This window comes from Gossypium hirsutum, chromosome A13, assembly GCF_007990345.1.
Source record: "Gossypium hirsutum isolate 1008001.06 chromosome A13, Gossypium_hirsutum_v2.1, whole genome shotgun sequence".
Lineage (NCBI taxonomy): Eukaryota > Viridiplantae > Streptophyta > Magnoliopsida > Malvales > Malvaceae > Gossypium > Gossypium hirsutum.
The window spans coordinates 8,035,626-8,058,605 of NC_053436.1; the positions used below are offsets into that span (position 1 = coordinate 8,035,626).

General features: G+C 34.8%; 2 long non-coding RNA genes and 1 pseudogene across 3 annotated transcripts; all 3 read left to right on the forward strand.

The window, feature by feature from the left end:
• Positions 1-4,291: 4,291 nt before the first annotated feature.
• Positions 4,292-5,492, forward strand: LOC121212269 (amino acid transporter AVT6E-like; annotated as a pseudogene).
• A 5,193-nt stretch (positions 5,493-10,685) lies between these two features.
• Positions 10,686-11,406, forward strand: LOC121212255 (uncharacterized). Its single transcript, XR_005907417.1, has 3 exons — positions 10,686-11,039; positions 11,181-11,260; positions 11,365-11,406. It is a non-coding gene; the product is annotated as an uncharacterized lncRNA (long non-coding RNA).
• A 3,742-nt stretch (positions 11,407-15,148) lies between these two features.
• LOC121212256 (uncharacterized) lies at positions 15,149-21,405 on the forward strand. 2 transcript variants are annotated; one of them, XR_005907419.1, is made up of 3 exons: positions 15,149-15,800; positions 15,930-16,009; positions 21,364-21,405. It is a non-coding gene; the product is annotated as an uncharacterized lncRNA (long non-coding RNA). The 2 variants fall into 2 exon arrangements; XR_005907418.1 differs by lacking the exon at positions 21,364-21,405 and adding an exon at positions 16,114-16,138.
• Positions 21,406-22,980: the final 1,575 nt, after the last annotated feature.

Sequence of the window (22,980 nt, forward strand, 5' to 3'; positions counted from 1 at the left end):
ACATATATACACTTTCACATTCATCACATCGGCCATTAGGCCTTATCACATATATACACTTTCACATTCATCACATCGGCCATTAGGCCTTATTCACATATATACACTTTCACATTCATCACATCGGCCATTAGGCCTTATCACATATATATACACTTTCACATTCATCACATCGGCCATTAGGCCTTATCACATATATACACTTTCACATTCATCACCACGGCCATTAGGCCTTATTCACATATATACACTTTCACATTCATCACATCGGCCATTAGGCCTTATCAAATATATACACTTTCACATTCATCACATCGGCCATTAGGCCTTATCACATATATACACTTTCACATTCATCACATCGGCCATTAGGCCTTATCACAATTTAGAATTCACATATGGGTTTAATCAATAGCTTATAAGCAACTAAAACAAGTTTATCAAGGTTTACAACACAATCTCAAATTCAGCACAAGCTATTTTTCCTGAGCAATAGTCACTAAATTATTTATAACTTGAGCTACAAAACTCCAAATCACTTTCCGTAATTTTTTCCTGAATATAGACTCGTATGTCTTCCATCCATAAAATTTCCAGAATTTTAGGTTTGGCTAATCAATACCAGATTTTTCTTAAAGTTTCCCCTGTTTCACTGCTTGACTAATCTGAACACTCTTTACTACGAATCAAATTTCTCATTATCAGAAATTCCTTTGCTTACACGGTTTCTTTTATAAGAAACTAGACTCATTAATATTTAATTTCATGTCTCATTCAGCCTCTAATTCAAATCCATGAATTTATGGTGATTTTCTAAATTCATGTTACTGCTGCTGTCCTGAGCAGGTTTATCACAATTTTACTCTTCTGACATATCCTTTCAGCACTTCATAATATCATATCCATTTGGCAACATATCATATCAATAACTTACCTATACTTCATAATAACCATTAGGCTATATGCATAAAGATTTACAATAGAGTTATGATTCTTTTAATATGTGCTTAACATATCATACTCAATCACATTATAGGCTTTAATACTTAAAACTTACCTCGATCGCTAATGTACGTCAATTCCGACTATTCGACCAATTTCCCTTTTTCCACGATCCGACTTTGTTTCCTTGAGTTCTTGAGCTAATGAACCAAATTTAAACTTATCACATCACTATTGTGTAAAACCACATTCGATTATATTATAATTCGGTTAGCAAGAAATACACTTATTCCTTATAACATTTAGCTTCGAGATCACCACCTCAATCATCTCAAGTACCAAACATGCATTAATACTCTCTTTAGTACAATTTCGTTACTTTAACTAAATACTAAACATATCATTTTGCTTATCTATACACATCCGCATTTTAACTCATACCAATCATAACAAATAGCGTAATATTTGTTAACATATAAAATTATGGTTGACATTACATCATTTACTTCCACTAACCATTTAAGCATAACCTAAGCGCATACATTGCATTGACAAACCAAACCAAAATATCCAATACATAGTCAAACATATAATTGTTATTTCACTCCTTTTCGAACTAATTTATAAAATGCATTCTCAAAGCCATAGCATATCATACATGAAACTTACCAAAGATGAATTAATCATAAGCTATTTATAGTACCTTAACCAAACACAACAACTAACTTCACACATATTTTATCTATGCAAATACCAAAGCCGAATCAGCTAATTATACTTATGAATATATATATCATCATCAAAATCACCTAAGCTTAGACATCATTTCTTAATTCCAAGCAAGTTGCCGAATGCAACCTTACTAAATTTTCATGAATTCAAATCATGGATTCAATATACCATTACCATGAAATCAACAACCAAAAATTTATAGACAATTTAGGAAAAATCACATAAAATCGTAACACAAAAGGCATTCATCTAACACTTGATTTTTAAATTCTAACATCAAACTCAAATTTCTTAGCTCATCAACTCATGGCCGAACATCAATTATTCACCAAAACAAAATTTAACTCATGGGTTTTAGAGAAAATTAAGTAAGGGATTCAATGATACTAAAAATTAACAAAACAACTTGAATTTCACCTTGAATTGTTGCTTCCAAATGGCCGAAACTTCAAAGCCACAAATTTTATTTTCTTTCTCCTTTGTTCGGCCTCCAAGATGAACTACATGCATGTTCTCTTTTTTTTTTCTTTCTAATCTCAAGTTACTGCAATGGTAGAGTGAGGATGAACCACCTTTTTTTTTATCACCCATTTCTTCTTTTAATTATTCTTTCTTCCATAATATAAAGCCACTAACTATTATCATGCTAAAATGAAATGCATATAATATCTATCAACTATCATTATGTCCGGCCACCAATTAAAAGTGGTCCATTTGACATGCAAGTCCCTCATGTCAATAACTCATGCATTATTTGGCCACTTTAAATTTCACCTATCACATTATCAAGTCTTATCGCATGGGTCCTTTCTTATAAATTAACACCGCCTTGATAAAAATCAAGGCACGAAATATTCACACATACAAATTCCACATACAATAAGCACAGAATATAACATCTAATTATTTTTGTGACTCGGTTTCGTGGTCCCGAAACCACTTTCCGACTAGGGTCACTTTAGGGGTGTCACAACTTTATAGTTTGGGCTTTATGGTCTAGGAGTTATGGCTGGTTTAGGGGTTACCGAATGGTTTTGGGGTTTAAAGTTTGGGGTGAGGGGTTTTGTGTTTGTGGTCTAAGGTTTAGGGTTTAGAGTATCAGGTTTAGGGTTTTAAATTTAGAGTATAATTTTGGATTGTAATTTAGAAGATAAATGTATATAAGATAAATATATATAAAATATTATTTTAAAATATATATAAATATATATATGAAAAGTGGTTTAGTGTGCAATTGTGTACATGAACTGTAATTTGATCTAGATATTGTAAAATATTTACACGTTATTGATATAATAAACAGCATCATGTTTTTATTTAATTAATTTATATGCATACATAATATGTATTTTAAAATGTGTATTAAATCAAAATTAAAGTTTCAACTATAGTTAGGGTTTTAGGGTTTATATATAATTTAAAAGAAATTCTAAATATATAGTTTTAAATTTTGATCAATTTCTATAAAATATTCAGGTATTAGCGGCGTTTATACATAAAACGTCGCAAAAGATAGAAAATAGCGGCATTTTTTTAGAAAATGCCACAGTATTTCATTATACATTAGAGTAAAACACGTCGTTTCCTCTGAATAGTAGTGGCTTTAGCGGCGTTTCTATAATAAACGCCACAACGCGTATTAGAACGGCGTCATTTTATAGTGTAGATAAAATAGGTGTTACTGACGCTTTGCTGAAAACGCCGCAAAAGGTCTTATTAGCGACGCGTTGATGAAAATGCCACAAATTTTCCTTATTTGAAACGGCGTCGTTTTTTCTCTCCTGAGGTTTATGCCCTTTACCCGAAATCGGTTTCATTTTTTTGCTAAGTCATTTTCCCCCATCTCGTCTTCCTTCCCTAAATCCCTAAAACATACACCTCTTTCTTTTTCCCCAAATCATCCCCTAATTCCCCAAACCAGAAATCCCTAACATTTTCCCCAAGTCCCCTTTTTTTCCCTTAATCTGTTCCCCCATACTCGAAATCTCTAACTATTTTCCCTTTCCTCTCGTCGACGGTCAGATGCTTCATGGGTTTGAAATGGTTAGTTTTTTAGTCCCCTTTAGATTAATGTGTAGTTACTGTATTACTTGCCTTTTATTTTTATTTTTTTTTGGAATTAAGCTTAATTGACTGAACTTGCTATTTTGAACAACCACTTCCTTTCTTGATATGTAGTGTATGCTGGAATTTTCTTACGTTTTCTTCTCTTGTAGACTTCTCTGTCATTCGTGTAATTAAATGTTATTCATGGAGAACTTGCAACTCGTTTTTTGCACATTACCTCTGTTCTGATTTGTTCAGTTGCTATAGTAGTCTGGGAGTGATTATGCTCTGGCCATGTTGCTTTGGCTTTTAATTATATCCTCCAATGGTAGCACTGGAAAACTTTTCCTTTATTTCCAAACATATTGCTCTTTATCTCTCTCCTTCCAATAAATCATCCAAAAACGTTGACCCACCACGGATCTGCTGCTTTTTCTTGACCCTTTCAAAATCCATTCCATTCAATTCAATTCCTCCCAATTCTTTGTAAGTTTTTTAATCGTTACATTCGATTTTTTTCTGAGAGATCTTTACAAAGTTTCAAGCTTCTTAAGCATTTCTTTGATCTAGAATGGATAGTAATTATTCAGCTATACCCAAAGGCTCATTTGTAGAATTACAAATGCATAATGAACACCATGACTTTAGATCCCAACAAAAATCGCTCCTCTCTGATGATGGGAACCGGGTAAATCATCCCAAGGTTATTGATGATTTTGATGATCTTAATGATGATGATTATGTTGATACTGATGTTGATGTTGATCTTGATGATTATACCCTTGTTTTAAGTAAACCCAATACCGGGTCTGGTGTTTCTGGTGCTGTTTTTAACTAAACCACCACAATTATTGGTGCTGGAATCATGGCTTTACCTGCTACTATGAAGGTTCTGGGGCTTGTTTTAGGGATTCTCGATCAGTGGTTAGGACTGGTTCGGTTCGTAATGTCTGGGTGATGTTATGTCTGGTTCGGTTCATCATATTGGGGTTCTCGATCAGTGGTTAGGACTGGTTTTTGGGATTATAGGAAGTTATTGGTTTTGGTTGTTATGGTTGTTTTTCTTGCTCCACTTTGCATGTTAGATAGGATTGATTCATTAAGCATGACTTCGGCTGCTTCGGTAGCTCTCGTTGTTGTTTTCGTTGTGGTTTGCTTTGTTGTTGCATTCATTAAGCTTATTGAAGGGAAGATAGAGGCTCCAAGGAGGAGCCCAGATTTTGGATCGAAAATGGCAATTTTGGATTTACTAGTAGTTATCCCTATTATGACTAATGCATATGTTTTCCATTTCAATGTTCAACCTATATACAATGAGCTCGAAGGTGATGTTTTGACCAATTTTGATAGGAATCTGGGAATTCGTTTTAGCACTGCTTTGAATTATATTTGCTCTTCATTTGGTTTTGGTTTTCCCTGTTATTCACTTTTCCCTACGGCAAACTGTGGATAACTTGGTGTTTGAGGGATCAGCTCCTCTCACGAAGAGTAAAAAAAGGTCTTTGGCATTAACAGTAATATTGTTAGTGCTTATATATATTGGATCTACTATGATCCCAAATATATGGATAGCTTTCAAATTTACTGGAGCAACAACAGTTTTTTCCTTAGGTTTTATGTTCCCTGCTCTAATTGCATTGAGGATAAGTCAGCAAGAAGAGAGCATGAGCTTGAGCAGACTAGAGGAATTTTTGTCGTGGTTAATGTTAATACTGGCTGTGATAGTTAGCATTGCTAGGACAATCGGGAATATTTATACCAAATTGCAATGATAATATGTATACAATGTAACTTAATGTCTTTTAATGGTATTGAGCTTGGTCCTATTTCTCCTGTTAATGGTATACTATTTCTCCTGTTAATGTTATACCAAATTACTGGATATTTTTTTAATCATTTTATTTGTTTACTCCCACCTGTTATTATGCAATATAATTAATATTATACCTATCATTAAATGTTGTTTATTTTTAGAACTCATTTGATTGTTTTGTCGACCAGAAATAGACTTTTGTTCTTCAAATGCAATGAGTAGGGAAGTCTCTCGACATTATTAGAGATCAATCCTAAGCATCTCTAAATAAACCCTCAAGAAAACATTTCCAATTCAATCAAGGTAAACATTGTCTTCCCTAAAATTTATGTTTCTTTCAACATGTTTTTCCTTTTATGTTTTCAATGTTTAATTAACATTTAATTACATTCCTAAATTTTTAATGTTTTTCTAACATTTAATTAACATTTTAATTACATTCCTAAAATTTTAAGCTTATTTCATCCACTCTTTTTTGTGTTTTGTCTCGATTTGGCTTCCTTCGTTAAGTTTCCTGTAGAAGCTTACTTATCTTTTATTTTCAAGAAACAGATTTAGGTAATGGAAGATGTATGCCTGTGTGTTTGTGTCTCTATATATGTATGTATTTGGTACTAGATGAAAGCTTTATTCCAGTTTTGAAATATAGACCAAGTTTTGCATACATTGATCAATTTCTGGCTCTTTTCTTTTGAATACATGGTTCTCTTGATACTAAATACTCAGGTACTTTCTGCATATTCTGTGATTCTTATTAGATAAGTTATATATCAACAGTTATGTTAGTTTCCATCAAGGCCTCTGTAAACATAAAGTTGGTATTCTAGTTAGGAGAAGTTAATGTTTATGAGTTTTGTGGAGTATGATTCTGCACATGCAAAGTTGGTTTGTTTCAAGCTATGCATTTTCATGTTTACATAATAATGGTGATTCCATTTTGGTTTTTTAGATGTTCTTTTGGTCTGTTTTCATGTTTCTATCGAACTTATGTGTTTACTGTGACTTAGATTGATTTAAGAGTTTAATGCTGTATTGTTGCTCACGTTTTATATAATAAAATTGTTATATTTTGTTTGAAAATGCTTTTCAATTTCTAATTATAAAATGAGATGTCGATTGAAGGTAATAAATGCTATGGTGAAGGAAGAAAATGGCACTGATAATGGTATTTAGAATGGCAAGCTTATATTGGATATAGTAAATTGCAGCAAGACTCAATATATTATGATGTTTTTCATGGTCATTGGCAAATTCCAGTTGATTGGGGTTGAAGCAACTGATTTTAATATTTAATATTTAATATTTTTAAATGTCTTTAAAAGTTATAACTAATTTTTATCAAAATAGTATTAATTATTATTTGAAGTATGAATAAGTATGAATAAGAACACGTGATAATCAGTGTCTTCTTCAGTAGTTCCTGTCATCACATCCTTAAGTTTCCTTTGTCCCATTGATGATAAGTGTGCTTTCTATACAGTGCAGTTTTGCCAGATTTTGCTGAGGTGTACAGCTTCATTTACTGCTTCCTGTTCCTCCTGCAAGTATTGGTTCAACTGAAGCTGCCATTTAATCTTCGAATTAAAATTTGGTACTGATATAGATAAAGTTTTTATATTTGCTTAAACTGAAATATATTTGGTGCTACTCTTATAATCTTACATCTGTTCTAGGTACTATCAATCATCTGAAATAATATTTGGTGCAACTAAATACACCACAGCCATTGACATTTGTTCTAGGTACGTACAGGCCATTTAGTTGCTAATTTTTTTTCCTTATTTCAATGCATTTTCACTTTAAATTACTTAACAAATATTACTTTTTGGACTCCAGCCTCTGTTTGCTAGTGAGAGTGGAGTAGACCAGGTACGTTTTATTAAGGTACGTTTTAAATATTTTAAAGATTCAAAGTATATAGGCTAGAAACCTGACCTTATAGTATTAATTATTTGAAGTATGAATAAGTATGAATTAATTTTATTACCATATATGTAGCTTGCTTGTCCGTTATAATTACAACAATAGCTGACCTTCTCTCCAACCTTATTTTAAATATTTTAAAGATTCAAAGTATATAGGCTGGAAACCTGACGGGTTGCCTTATATCGAGCTGTAAGATATAATGGATCCTCCCTAGGTGTAACAACGCCACGTATGATGAATCTTAAAAATTCAAAAAGAATTGAAAAAAGTTCTATCGCTATTGAATATTTATATAACCTTAATTTATTTCCAATTTACTTATAAAAATTAAACTACGATTCTTTCTTGATATTATTATATTCAAATTACTATTTTGTTATATTAAACATGTTTGATTTTAATATTTAATATTTTTAAATGTCTTTAAAAGTTATAAATAATTTTTCTCAAAATAGTATTAATTATTATTTGAAGTATGAATAAGTATGAATAAGTTTTTATATTTTGGTTCAACTTAAGTATTATTTGATTCAACTTAAGTATGAATTAATTTTATTACCATATATGTAGCTTGCTTGTCCATTCCTTATTTTAAATATTTTAAAGATTCAAAGTATATAGGTTGGAAACCTGACGAGTTGCCTTATATCGAGCTGCAAGATATAATGGATCCTCCCTAGGTGTAACAACGCCACGTATGATGAATCTTAAAAAATTCAAAAAGAATTGAAAAAAGTTCTATCGCTATTGAATATTTATATAACCTTAATTTATTTCCAATTTACTTATAAAAATTAAACTACGATTCTTTCTTGATATTATTATATTCAAATTACTATTTTGTTATATTAAACATGTTTGATTTTAATATTTAATATTTTTAAATGTCTTTAAAAGTTATAACTAATTTTTATCAAAATAGTATTAATATTGATCATTACTTAAATAAATTACATAACTCACATAACGTACATAACAACTTACATAACTTAACTAATACATGTAGTTTAATCTAATAATTTCCTTAAAAGCATATAGTTTAAAAGTTCAAATTTCATAACTTACATAATCTACATAACTTACATAAAACATAAATATATATCATATCAAGACTTACATAATAAACAACTTACCCGTGAAACTTATTGCCAACTTTAGACTTCAACAACTACGAAATGGATAGGACTTGGATGAATTTCTCAAGGGCAAGCAACGAGTATCAAAATGGAGTGCAATCTTTTTAGATTTTGCATTTCACAATTCAAGCCAAGAGAATATGATTCTTTGCCCGTGTAAGAAGTGTGGCAATATCTATTGGCATTATCTTGAAGTTGTCTACGAACATCTAATTGTTGATGGCTTCATTCGGGGGTATAACAAATGGATTTTCCATGGAGAGTGTACACCTAGTGGAGCCTCTTCGACGATTAATCTGGGTTATCCTTATAGTGGTTACCGTCAGCATGTTAGAGAAGATGACATGGAAGGTATGATGCGGGATGCATTTAATATGCGGAGTGAAAGTTTCCAATCATTTCCACCAAACTATGTTGCATCTGATGATTATAATATCGGTGGGAATACTTTTATGGAAACGAGAAGAAGTGTACCGGATGAACAACCGAATGAAGAAGCGGCAAAGTTCTACACGTTACTTGGTGAAATGAATGAAGAACTTTATGAGGGATCAAAATTTTCAAAAATGTCATTCTATATTCGCCTTTTCCACTTAAAATGTTTGGGAGGGTGGACCGGAAACTCTTTGACAATGCTGTTAGAGCTTTTGAGAGAAATGTTCCCATTTGCAAAAATCCCTCAATCATGTAAAGACATGAAGAAAGTGATAAAAGATTTGGGCCTTGGGTACAACAAAATTCATAGTTGCCCAAATGATTGCATGTTGTATTGGGGTGATCGGAGAAATCAACAGTCTTGTCATGTTTGCGGTAAATCTCGTTGGATGAATAGAGATGCAGAAGATGTTAATGAGGATGAATATGGGCCACTGTAACGCCCCAAAAATTGGGCCTAGAAGAGTTGGGCTTTCAGTCTGGGATTCGGATAGAAGAAAACCTGAATATTGAGAAGTTTTAAATATTACTAGTGTTTAAAAAATATATATATTGATAAAATATTTATGTTATTACTAATATTTTAATTTTTATGAAAATTATTACCATTATAATTATTAGATACAAATATATTTATAAAATTATTATTGTTAATTTAGTGTTTAAATTAAATTATTATTAGAAAATTTTACTGTATCTATTTTTATTGATTTATGGAAATTATAATTATTATTAGGAAAAAATATATATTATCGTATTTGAAATTTTCATTATTATGGTTATTATTATTATTTTAGTTTTTAAATAAATTTAGAAGTATTTAAAGTATGGGAAAAATTCGATCCAAGACTCTAGCAAAAATAATTATTTTTGTTTCTTTAGGGGATCTGGGCATTAAGGTTTATTAGTAAGTGGGGCTAAAATGGACATAAGGAGGAGTCAGGCCTAGTGGTTAAGCGTGTTAAGCAGTAGGAAAGGAGCAGGGGTTTGATTCCCTGCGGGTGCAACTGTGTGTTTTTATTTTAGAAAAACCAAGTGCTGTCGCGGCTAAGCCTTATTAAAGGTTCAGGCTAATTCATGTCAGAAGCAAGTATCTGGCCCAGTGGCAAAGCACGCTAGGAGGTCGTGGGAAGTGCCTGGGTTCAAGGCACCGAGCGCGCAAATTGGGATTTTTGTAGTATACAGGTTGCGGCTGGAATAGCCCTTAAAGGAAGTTGCGAAAGAAGTTTGACACAAGGAGAGCCTGTGGCGCAGTGGCAAGCAACGTATGTGTGTGTTTAAGAGGCCGCAGGTTCGAGTTGTACAGCAGGCAAAAATTTCCTTTCTATTTCGCAAGTAACCGGAGCTTCAGTAGGTAAGGTTTATAATTAATTGTAACCATATGTTACTAAAGGAGAAGCGTGGTGCAGTGGCCAGTAGCTCAGGTGTGGGCGCATGGGCAGACGAGGTCTGGAGTTCGAGCCTCATCTGTGGCTTTGCTTTTGCTGCACGCATGGGGAAGGAGTTGCAGTCTGACCAGGACTCCTAGCACAGCGTGCTGAAGCGGTGCAAGCAGGTGGATAAGGCTGCTCTGATTGGTTGGGGAGTTTGAATGAAAACTTGAAATTTAAAAAGAATTCCTATGCCGAAATGCACTCATTCGGCCATAGCTAAAAAGTGCCGAATATTTTAGGCCTTTAGGATTTATTTTTTTTTTCCTTCTTCTATTTTTTATTCTTTTTTATCCTTCTCTCATCTCTTCCCCTCTTCTCTTTTCTTTCTCCTCTTAATTCTCATCCTATCTTTTTGCTGAACCTAAATCCTTGATATTCTTCTTCTTTTCTCTCTTAAATCCTCAACAAACTGGTTAGCCGAATTTCCATTGAAGCCAAACCTCGTATCTTTTCTTTCAAAATCGAAATCTTACTACTTTGAGGTACTACAAAGGCCGAACCCTTGGTTGAGTATTTTCCCTTCTTGTGTGGTAGTTGGATCTACAATCGATTGGGAGTAGTGTCATAACAATATAGGTAAACGCTCGAATCTTCGCTCGAATCTTTCTTTCGTTATTCATGAATTAAGGTAAAAGTCGAAAAACCCCTATATGCAAAGGGTGCCTGTTGATTGTACTCAAAAGGTTTAGTGGTGATATCTGATTTGTTTTCCTATAGTGTGGATTAAAGGCTACTAATCGAAGGCTTGGATATTTGGAACGACCAGAAATAGATCTAGTCCATTTTTTTCGGCAAAGGTAAGAACATTAGTGCCTAAAGTGTTAATGGTCGATTTTTAGTAAGGAGTTTTGCAGATAAGTTGCTATGGATTCATAGTTAACGTATTAGTAATTGATTGTAGGCAGTTCGTGTGTGGAACTCGTCAGCGTTTCGTCACAAACAGGTGTGTAAACGACACCCACTCATAGACTAGATCGGTAAAAGCCGAAAAGCCGAAAAGCCGGCATTTAGGAACTTGCGAGCGTGCGAGCGCTTGTGAGGTGGTTTGGTTGTTAATTTTGATAATCGCAAGTAGTATGATTGCAGAGTGCGTAATTTCGTGCACTTCGGTATATTTGGGCTTAATGGGCCGAAAATAGGTTAGTGGGCCAACGGGCCCGATTCGGTAAAAACGCTCGGTAAGTGCTTCTGTTAATGTGTTAATGGTTAGAATATGTATGTAAAATCTAGAATAGTAAATTTTATTAAACTACCCCTAAGTATGAAAACTACCGTGTTACCCCTAGGTGCTAAATGACCGTTATACCCTAGGGTTAATTTTGACTAAAATACATGATATTCTGATTCTGTTTGTTATATGCCATGACATGTATATCTGTTGCATGGGGTTGGGTTTTGTTATGGAGGAAGAACCCGTTCTGGTGGCTGTGCCACATATTCTGATATAAGTAGCTTTGCTGCGGATTATAGTTAGTGCCGCAATCGGTGCTAACACTGTAAGTGTAGGGATGGCGTGGGTGATTTATTCTCCACAGGAAGTGTAGGGATGGACGGAGGCAAGTGCAGGGTTGGATGGGGTTATCATGCATTAATCATATGAGGCTATTTTGTTATGGGCCAATTGTATTGAAATGGGTCCAACTGTATTGATATGGGCAAGGCCCAATATATCTCGACTTGTAATAGGGCTACGGCCCAGATTGATACTGATATGGGCTAGGCCCAGTATACTCTGTTACTGTAAGGGGCTATGGCCCAGATTAATATTGATATGGGCTAAGGCCCAGTTAACACTAAATTCTGAATAGGGCTTAGGCCCAGTAAAGCTTGAACTGATTTGGGCTCTGGTTGGGATACTTTACACACTGAGTTTTCCAAACTCACCCCCCTTTTTCCCATCTTTGTAGCTGAGCCTTAGATCGATGGACTTGGAGCTGGGCGAGATTCAGAGTGGCCACGAAGATTAAGTTTTTTTTTCTTTAAAATAAGTTTTGCATTTATTATTTTGATTATTTTTATTCTGGTTAAAGTTGTAATAAGGCCGCTCTTTTTATTATTTTTAATATTTTGGGTTATTAAATTGGTTAGCTCTAGGGCGCGTTTTATAAAAGTTACTTATTTTTAAAATATCACGATAACCGAGCAAAGCTTCCGCAACGTAAATGTTTTCAAAGGAAATAAATATTTTAAATAGACTTAAACTTAATTTGTTGTTCGTGGACAAGTAATAAGCTTAAAGTGTGGCAATGGATGTATGCATGTCTAGGATTGGGTCATGGAAGAGCTAGGTACTTAAGCAGTCTAATTAACTCACCTCCTCTTTTCTTGAATCCTACCTGATGCGTAGTATCCATTCACTTTAAGCCATGACAAAGAAGGTTTGATACTTAACTGTTTTTTTGAAATAACATGATTCTGCCACTACAAAGGTTTACAAGTTTTTAAAGTTTCCCATAAGATTTTACAAGGTTGTTAACAATGTTTTGATTATTACCATGAATCACGTTTTGGAAAAAAATAAGGCTAAGGTTTTATTCAAGTTTAAACGATGAAAGTTTCTAAACATCAAGAAAGGTTTTCAATGAAAACATGGTTTTCGAAAAACACTTCAATGTGACACGCCGGATTCGGTCGTAACATCTGGGCCAAGTTTGGGGTGTTACATTTAGTGGTATCAGAGCCCGGTTGCAACAACTCGGTGTGGATCGGGTCCAAAAAGGGTTTTCAAAACTTTATTCCAAAAAGGGTATTTTTGGAAAAACCTGACTTTTGAAAACAAATTTTTGTTTAAAGGAGATAATCTCCGAACTTGTTTTTTTTTAAATGGTTGAAAAATGGATTTCAAAAAGTTTAAATCTTTTGAGTTCATCTTAAAACTGAGGAGGTGGCATACTGAATCCCCGGCACCAAGTCTGTAAGTACTTCTTTTTCCTATACTGTAATGTACTGAATTAATACTGTAGTTAGAATCGAGCCTTCTGATATGAAACTGTAGATAGGGTAGAACTAGAAACCCTAAAAGATTGAAACCGTGGCTAGAATATGATTCTATAAAAACAAAAACTTTAAAATAGTCTCTCTACATAAGACATATGAATAAATAGTAAAACTTTTTGAGATCTTTGTAGTTATTTGATATGTGTACTAGTAATGTAGAGTATTGATATGGATTCTGAGGGTAAGCAAAGTCTGCCAACTTCGGGTAGCGGTAACTCGGAGCTTGGTACTGAGGAACTGGCCGAGATAGTAAGGAAAGTGGTAGAGAAAGTATTGGATACCAATATTAAGGAAATTAGGGAAACGCTTCAAATAGTGTGCTTGGAGTGTAAAAAGAGGAAGGATCCAGTTCTCAAAGAACAGAGCCTCGTTCTGTGAAACATGTTAAGACACGACCAAACATTCCAACCTGCAAAGATTGCAACGGGCGTCATCCGGGTCAATGCCATAGGAAGACAGGAGCATGTCTTAGATGTGGGTCCAAGGAGCATCGAGCTCGAGATTGCCAAGTTTATTCTATTTGAGTGTGTGCTACGAATTGCATGCGTGCTTGATAAACATTTCCTTATTTCGGTAATTAGATGTTCTGGGTCGTATTAAAATTATTTATATCAGAGTGCGAGCGGTAGCATATTAGCATAGTGGTTTGACTTGAGTAATACAGTTAGTTGATAGTTGGAAATTTCGAGGTCGAATTTTTTTTTTAGGGGGATAGAGTTGTAACGCCCCAAAAATTGGGCCAAGAAGAGTTGGGCTTTGTGTCTGGGATTCGGATAGAAGAAAACCTGAATATTGAGAAGTTTTAAATATTACTAGTGTTTAAAAAATATATATATTGATAAAATATTTATGTTATTACTAATATTTTAATTTTTATGAAAATTATTATCATTATAATTATTAGATACAAATATATTTATAAAATTATTATTGTTAATTTAGTGTTTAAATTAAATTATTATTAGAAAATTTTACTGTATCTATTTTTATTGATTTATGGAAATTATAATTATTATTAGGAAAAATATATATTATCGTATTTGAAATTTTCATTATTATGGTTATTATTATTATTATTTTAGTTTTAAATAAATTTAGAAGTATTTAAAGTATGGGAAAAATTCGATCCAAGACTCTAGCAAAAATAATTATTTTTGTTTCTTTAGGGGATCTGGGCATTAAGGTTTATTAATAATTGGGGCTAAAATGGGACATAAGGAGGAGTCAGGCCTAGTGGTTAAGCGTGTTAAGCAGTAGGAAAGGAGCAGGGGTTTGATTCCCTGCGAGTGCAACTGTGTGTTTTTATTTTAGAAAAACCAAGGGCTGTCGCAGGTAAGCCTTATTAAAGGTTCAGGCTAATTCATGTCAGAAGCAAGTATCTGGCCCAGTGGCAAAGCACGCTAGGAGTGCGTGGGAAGTGCCTGGGTTCAAGGCACGGAGCGCGCAAATTGGGTTTTTTTTAGTATACAGGTTGCGGTTGGAATAGCCTTAAAGAAAGTTGCGAAAGAAGTTTGACACAAGGAGAGCCTGTGGCGCAGTGGCAAGCAACGTATGTGTGTGTTTAAGAGGCCGCAGGTTCGAGATGCACAGCAGACAAAAATTTCCTTTCTATTTCGCAAGTAACCGGAGCTTCAGTAGGTAAGGTTTATAATTAATTGTAACCATATATTGCTAAAGGAGAAGCGTGGTGCAGTGGCCAGTAGCTCAGGTGTGGGCGCATGGGCAGACGAGGTCTGGAGTTCGAGCCTCATCTCACGCGGGAGTGGCTTTGCTTTTGCTGCACGCATGGGGAAGGAGTTGGAGTCTGACCAGGACTCCTAGCAGCGTGCTGAGGCGGTGCAAGCAGGTGGATAAGGCTGCTCTGATCGGTTGGGGAGTTTGAATGAAATTCAAACTCCAAACTTGGCCAAAAATCAAGGAGCAAATTAGAGAATTGAAATTTAAAAAGAATTCCTATGCCGAAATGCACTCATTCGGCCATAGCTAAAGAGTGCCGAATATTTTAGGCCTTTAGGATTTTTTTTTTCCTTCTTCTATTTTTTATTCTTTTCTATTCTTCTCTCATCTCTTCCCCTCTTCTCTTTTCTTTCTCCTCTTAATTCTCACCCTATCTTTTTGCCGAACCTAAATCCTTGATATTCTTCTTCTTTTCTCTCTTAAATCCTCAACAAACTGGTTAGCCGAATTTCCATTGAAGCCAAACCTCGTATCTTTTCTTTCAAAACCGAAATCTTACTACTCTGAGGTACTACAAAGGCCGAACCCTTGGTTGAGTATTTTTCCCTTCTTGTGTGGTAGTTGGATCTACAATCGATTGGGAGTAGTGTCATAACAATATAGGTAAACGCTCGAATCTTTCTTTCGTTATTCATGAATTAAGGTAAAAGTCGAAAAACCCCTATATGCAAAGGGTGCCTGTTGATTGTACTCAAAAGGTTTAGTGGTGATATCTGATTTGTTTTCCTATAGTGTGGATTAAAGGCTACTAATCGAAGGCTTGGATATTTGGAACGACCAGAAATAGATCTAGTCCATTTTTTTCGGCAAAGGTAAGAACATTAGTGCCTAAAGTGTTAATGGTCGATTTTTAGTAAGGAGTTTTGCAGATAAGTTGCTATGGATTCATAGTTAACGTATTAGTAATTGATTGTAGGCAGTTCGTGTGTGGAACTCGTCAGCGTTTTGTCACAAACAGGTGTGTAAACGACACCCACTCATAGACTAGATCGGTAAAAGCCGAAAAGCCGAGAAGCCGGCATTTAGGAACTTGCGAGCGTGCGAGCGATTGTGAGGTGGTTTGGTTGTTAATTTTGATAATCGCAAGTAGTATGATTGCAGATTGCGTAATTTCGTGCACTTCGGTATATTTGGGCTTAATGGGCCGAAAATAGGTTAGTGGGCCAACGGGCCCGATTCGGTAAAAACGCTCGGTAAGTGCTTCTGTTAATGTGTTAATGGTTAGAATATGTATGTAAACTCTAGAATAGTAAATTTTATTAAACTACCCCTAAGTATGAAAACTACCGTGTTACCCCTAGGTGCTAAATGACCGTTATACCCTAGGGTTAATTTTGACTAAAATACATGATATTCTGATTCTGTTTGTTATATGCCATGACATGTATATCTGTTGCATGGGGTTGGGTTTTGTTATGGAGGAAGAACCCGTTCTGGTGGCTGTGCCACATATTCTGATATAAGCAGCTTTGCTGCGGATTATAGTTAGTGCCGCAATCGGTGCTAACACTGTAAGTGTAGGGATGGCGTGGGTGATTTATTCCCCACAGGAAGTGTAGGGATGGACGGAGGCAAGTGCAGGGTTGGATGAGTTATCATGCATTAATCATATGAGGCTATTTTGTTATGGGCCAATTGTATTGAAATGGGTCCAACTGTATTGATATGGGCAAGGCCCAATATATCTCGACTTGTAATAGGGCTACTGTGACACCCCTAATTTGACCCTAGTCGGAAAGCGGTTTCGGGACCGCTAAACCGAGTAACCAAATTATTTGAACATGATATTTATTGTCTAAAATAAATGTGTGAAAATTTTAAGCTTCGATTTAGTAAATTTCATGTGAATTTAGTCAATAGGACTTATGTGTGACATTTTTGAAATGTGATAGATCAAAACATAAGGACCTATTAGTGCATGTTGAAAAAGGGGGGACTTGCATGTCAATTCCCCCCCCCCCCCATCTAGTAGTGGCCGGTCATGACATTAGGATGGACAAAGGGTGATGGGCAAAACATGTCATAGACATGTTGTGTTGGTGCATCATGGGAGGAAACAATAAAATAAAGAGCATGGGCAATAAAATATTAGTGTTAGTAGGATGAGAAACAAAAAAAAAAGAAAGGATATGTGTGATTGTCCCCCCCCCTTGCCGTGAGTTGAAGGAAAGAAAAACAAAAAAAAAGTGTTCATCCTTTGGTTCATCCTTGGCCGAAAATTTTAAGGAGGAAGGAAGAAGAAAGATTGAAGAGGTTCGGCCATGCATGTAACTAGGCTAAGGTATGTTTGATGATCTTCCATGAGATGCATGCATGTTTTAGTTGTTAGCTTGAGTTCTACCTAGCCCATGGTCTAAATCTTGCTATGTGATGGAAATGACACTCGGCCATGGATGCATCATTCTTGCTTGGTGTTGATGTTGTGTTGGTGAGATATCAAGTTATTTTTGTGACCAAGTTGAGATTTGAATTTTTGAAATGAGTAAGGTTTTCGGTTATGTTGTTTTGTATGAGTAATGGATTGTTGAGTTCATGCTATTATGAATAAAATTGATTAAGAGAGGCTTGAGATAATTAAATATGCATGTTGGTGGTAAGATGAGCATTCGGTTTTTATCATGGAAGCATAGGAAGCTTGTTAAAGTTGAATTTTAGAAAAGTTAAATGTGTGTGTGCTTGTGCTAGTGCCGAATGTGCCTAGGGTGATTTAGCATTGAGTTTGGTGTTATATGAATTGAGTTTTATGGTTTTGGATTTTTACGTGTTGTTAAATACTTTGAATAATATATATATGTGGCTTTGAAATGTGAAACTCGGCCAAGTGGTTATAAGCATGATTTTAGAGATTCAATGATATTCGGCCGATTTGAATAATTCATGGCACCCCAAGCAAATTAGTTTTAGATGTTAATAAATATTGAAATTATTTAAAAGCATATTACCGAATGTGATTTTAGTCAATGATTCGGTTATGAGTGCTGATTTGTTTTATAATTAGCCGAATGTGTATATGTATACTATGAGGTGGTTTAGCTTAAAGAAAATTAAGGTGCTCGGAAGGTGATTGTCGTGGATAGTTTAAGTAATGAAATTTAATTTCTGTTATGTAAAGTGATGACATTGCTGTTTGCAAATTTGAAGTTAAAAATTGTTGATTGAGCATCAAGAGCTTATGGAAACAAAGTCGGATCGTGGAAAAAGGGAAATTGGTCGAATAGTCGGAATTGACGTACATTAGCGATCGAGGTAAGTTTTAAGTATTAAAGCCTATAATGTGATTGAGTATGATATGTTAAGCACATATTAAAAGAATCATAACTCTATTGTAAATTTTTATGCATATAGCCTAATGGCTATTATGAAGTATAGGTAAGTTATTGATATGATATGTTGCCAAATGGATATGATATTATGAAGTGCTAAAAGGATATGTCAGAAGAGTAAAATTGTGATAAACCTGCTCAGGACATCAGCAGTAACATGAATTTAGAAAATCACCATAAATTGTTGGAGTTGAATGGGAGGCTGAATAAATTATGAAATTAAAGCTTAATGAGTCTAGTTTCTTATAAAAGAAACCGTGTAAGAAAATTTATTTCCGATAATGAGATATTTAAAGTTGTGTGAGACAGTGCAGAATGACACTGTAATCCTCTGTTCCGTTTTTAGAAAATCATTATAAATTGTACAAAAATGGTTATAAGATAAAATTTATATTCTTAGACTCCTTAATGAGTCTAGTTTCAAATGAAAAATACAACACATTTTGAATTCTGTAAAATGAGAAATCTGATTCGTAGTGAAGAGTGGTCAGATTAGTCAAACAGTGAAACAGGGGAAACTTTAAGAAAAATCTGGTATTGATTGGCCAAACCTAAAATTCTGGAAATTTTATGGATGGAAGATATACGAGTCTATATTCAGGAAAAATTAACGGAAAGTGATTTGGAGTTTTGTAGCTCCAGTTATAAATGATTTAGTGACTATTGCTCAGGAAAAACAGCTTGTGCTGAATTTGAGATTGTGTTGTAAACCTTGATAAACTTGTTCTAGTTGCTCATAAGCTATTGATTAAACCCATACGTGAATTCTAAATTGTGATATTGGAAAATGATAGATGTAGATTCAGCCAAGACAGTGTATATATGTGATTAGGCCTAATGGCCGATGTGATGAATGTGAAAGTGTATATATGTGATAAGGCCTAATAGCCGATGTGATGAATGTGAAAGATTATATATGTAATAAGGCCTAATGGCCGATGTGATGAATGTGAAAGTGTATATATATGATAAGGCCTAATGGCCGATGTGATGAATGTGAAAGTGTATATATGTGCAGGGCCGAGTGGCCAACGTGATGGATGTGAAAGTGCATAAATGTGATAAGTCCCGAAGGGCATTTGTGTCAGTACTATATCCGGGTTAAAACCCCGCAGGCTTTATGCGAGAATATTATCACTGATTAATGTCCGTAAGCTTCGTGCTCGTACTATATCCGAGCTCTAAAGACCCGATGACTACGTGTGGGAATTTTGTCCGGGTAAGACCCGATAACTTCGTGTGGAGATTATGTCCGGGTAAGACTTCGTAATAAGAATTGCTTATAAATATATTCAATGCGAAAGGTTAAACAGGTATGTACTCCAAGTTTATATGTGAGCTTGATTTGCACTAAATCATAAGGTAGTTATGTGATGCATACGAGAGCAATCTATGAGACTATTCCTATGATTATGTGACATCGGATCAGTGTGAGAGGTGATGTGAAATCATACGATATATCTATGTCACATGAGCTCACTTTTATGTGAAAGTTTATCTGCCTATTGTATATGATGAGATGTGCATATTCGGTAAAGGGATGGTATGCCCGAAGGAAGAGTGAAATAAAAATACGAACAACTATGTTATAATTTGATTGTTATCTGTTGACACTGCTTAAAACTTACTAAGCATTGTAATGCTTACTCCATTTACTCTGTTTCCTCTTTTTTATAGATCTCATTGCGAAGCTACAGGCTCGGGGACTGTCAGCAACTAGTCACACTATCACTTCCACTGTTTGGTACTGCTATGTTTTGGATTATCTTATGGCAAGTATAAAATAGACTAGTGGCGGAAGAATATTTTGGTTAATGTATATAGCCATGCGAAAATGGCTTATATATGTTTGAGCATAATGTTATAATCATTTGGTATGGAATGGTTAATCACTATCATAATTTGTGCTATTTATGCTAAAAGGGCTAGTTGAATCATGGAAACTATGAAATAGGTAAAGTCTACCTTAAAGGCAGATGCTGGCAGCCGCAGTGATGTAGATTTGGAAAATCACAAAAAATAGTAGGATTGGAATTAAATAATGAATAAATTATGTAAATGAACCTTGATGAATCTAGTTTCATAGGAAAGTAACGAAACGATCATATGGACAGTATGTTAAGAGAGATTCAGGTTCTCGTTAGACAGGGCCAGAACGGTTTCTGGATTCCATGTTCCGACTTTAGAAATTAATTATAAATTAACCAGATATAATTTGGAGTCATGAAATATATGTATAGATTCCTCTCTGAGTCTAGTTTCTATAGAAACAAACGGCATTAGTATTGAAGCTCTGTGTAGGGAGATATCCAAGTCGTAATGCGCAAAGGTCAGTGTAGTCGATCCCTGTAACATGGGAGATTTTGACTAATAAACTGTACTAATTGGCCCGACCAAAAATTCTATAAAAACATATGTAGATGGGAATATGAGTCTAGTTTCAGGGAAAAATTACGAAACTGATTTTCGAGTTGTGAAACTCAAGATATGATTTTTAAGGTGACAGTGTCGCAGTTAGCCAACTGCCTGGAAAATTTTAAAATGGACTGCGATAGTAAGCGAATTTAGTCTGTGAACCCCTCGTGTCCGTCTCTGGCGACGGTTACGGGATAGGGGTGTTACAGCTACGGCCCCGATTGATACTGATATGGGCTAGGCCCAGTATACTCTGTTACTGTAAGGGGCTATGGCCCAGATTAATATTTATATGGGCTAAGGCCCAGTTAACACTAAATTTTGAATAGGGCTTAGGCCCAGTAAAGCTTGAACTGATTTGGGCTCTGGTTGGGATACTTTACACATTGAGTTTTCCAAACTCACCCCCCTTTTTCCCATCTTTGTAGGTGAGCCTTAGATCGATGGACTTGGAGCTGGGCGGGATTCAGAGTGGCCACGAAGATTAAGTTTTGTTTTCTTTAAAATAAGTTTTGCATTTATTATTTTGATTATTTTTATTCTGGTTAAAGTTGTAATAAGGCCGCTCTTTTTATTATTTTTAATATTTTGGGTTATTAAATTGGTTAGCTCTAGGGCGCGTTTTATAAAAGTTACTTATTTTTAAAATATCACGATAACCGAGCAAAGCTTCCGCAACGTAAATGTTTTCAAAGGAAATAAATATTTTAAATAGACTTAAACTTAATTTGTTGTTTGTGGACAAGTAATAAGCTTAAAGTGTGGCAATGGATGTATGCATGTCTAGGATTGGGTCATGGAAGAGCTAGGTACTTAAGCAGTCTAATTGACTCACCTCCTCTTTTCTTGAATCCTACCTGGTGCGTAGTATCCATTCACTTTAAGCCATGACAAAGAAGGTTTGATACTTAACTATTTTTTTAAAATTACATGATTCTGCCACTACAAAGGTTTACAAGTTTTCAAAGTTTCCCATAAGATTTTACAAGGTTGCTAACAGTGTTTTGATTATTACAATGAATCACGTTTTGGAAAAAAATAAGGCTAAGGTTTTATTCAAGTTTAAACGATGAAAGTTTCTAAACATCAAGAAGGGTTTTCAATGAAAACATGGTTTTCGAAAAACACTTCAATGTGACACGCCGGATTCGGTCGTAACGTCTGGGCCAGGTTTGGGGTGTTACAGCCACAGTCAAGAAGGAAGCCGAACAAGATTTTGCGATATTTCCCGCTAATCCCAAGGCTTCAAAGGCAATTCATGTCGTCAAAGACAGCTGAGTTTATGACGTGGCATCATGATCAACGAACGAATGATGGATTATTAAGGCATCCTACAGATTCTTTTGCATGGAAATCATTTCACAATAAATTTCCAAGCTTTGCAAGTGACCCTCGGAGTGTAAGGCTCGGGTTAGCATCTGACGGATTTAATCCTTTTAAAATCATGAGCACCTCGTACAGTACTTTGCCTATGGTCCTTGTTTCTTATAATTTGCCTCCATGGCTCTGCATGAAGCAATCTTCTTTGATATTATCTATGATTATCTGTGACAGCCCTAAATTGACCCTAGTCGGAAAGTGGTTTCAGGACCACAAAACCGAGTTATAAAAATAAAGAACCGTTATTTTCTATGTTTATTGTGCATGAACAAGCATGTGTGAAAAGTTCAATCTTTAATTAATTCATTTGAATGTGAATCTTTTTAATAGGACTTATGTGAGACAAATGTGAAATGGGATAGGTAATCCTAGAAGTGGTTCAATAATGCATGTAATCAAAAGGATGGACTTGCATGTCAATTTCCCCACTTTGATAGTAGTGGCCGGCCATGACAATGAGGATAAGCAATATGTGATGGGTAATAATAATAAAATAATGTATTAATGGCATAATTTATGAAAAAAAAAGAAAAAGGGTGTTAAACTAATTAAGTGAATAAAACAAAGAAAAGAAATAAAGTGTTCATCTTTTAACATCTTTGGCCGAAAATTTTAAGAAGAAAGGGGAAGGGGAAACAAACATTCGACCACTCCTTCTAGTCTTG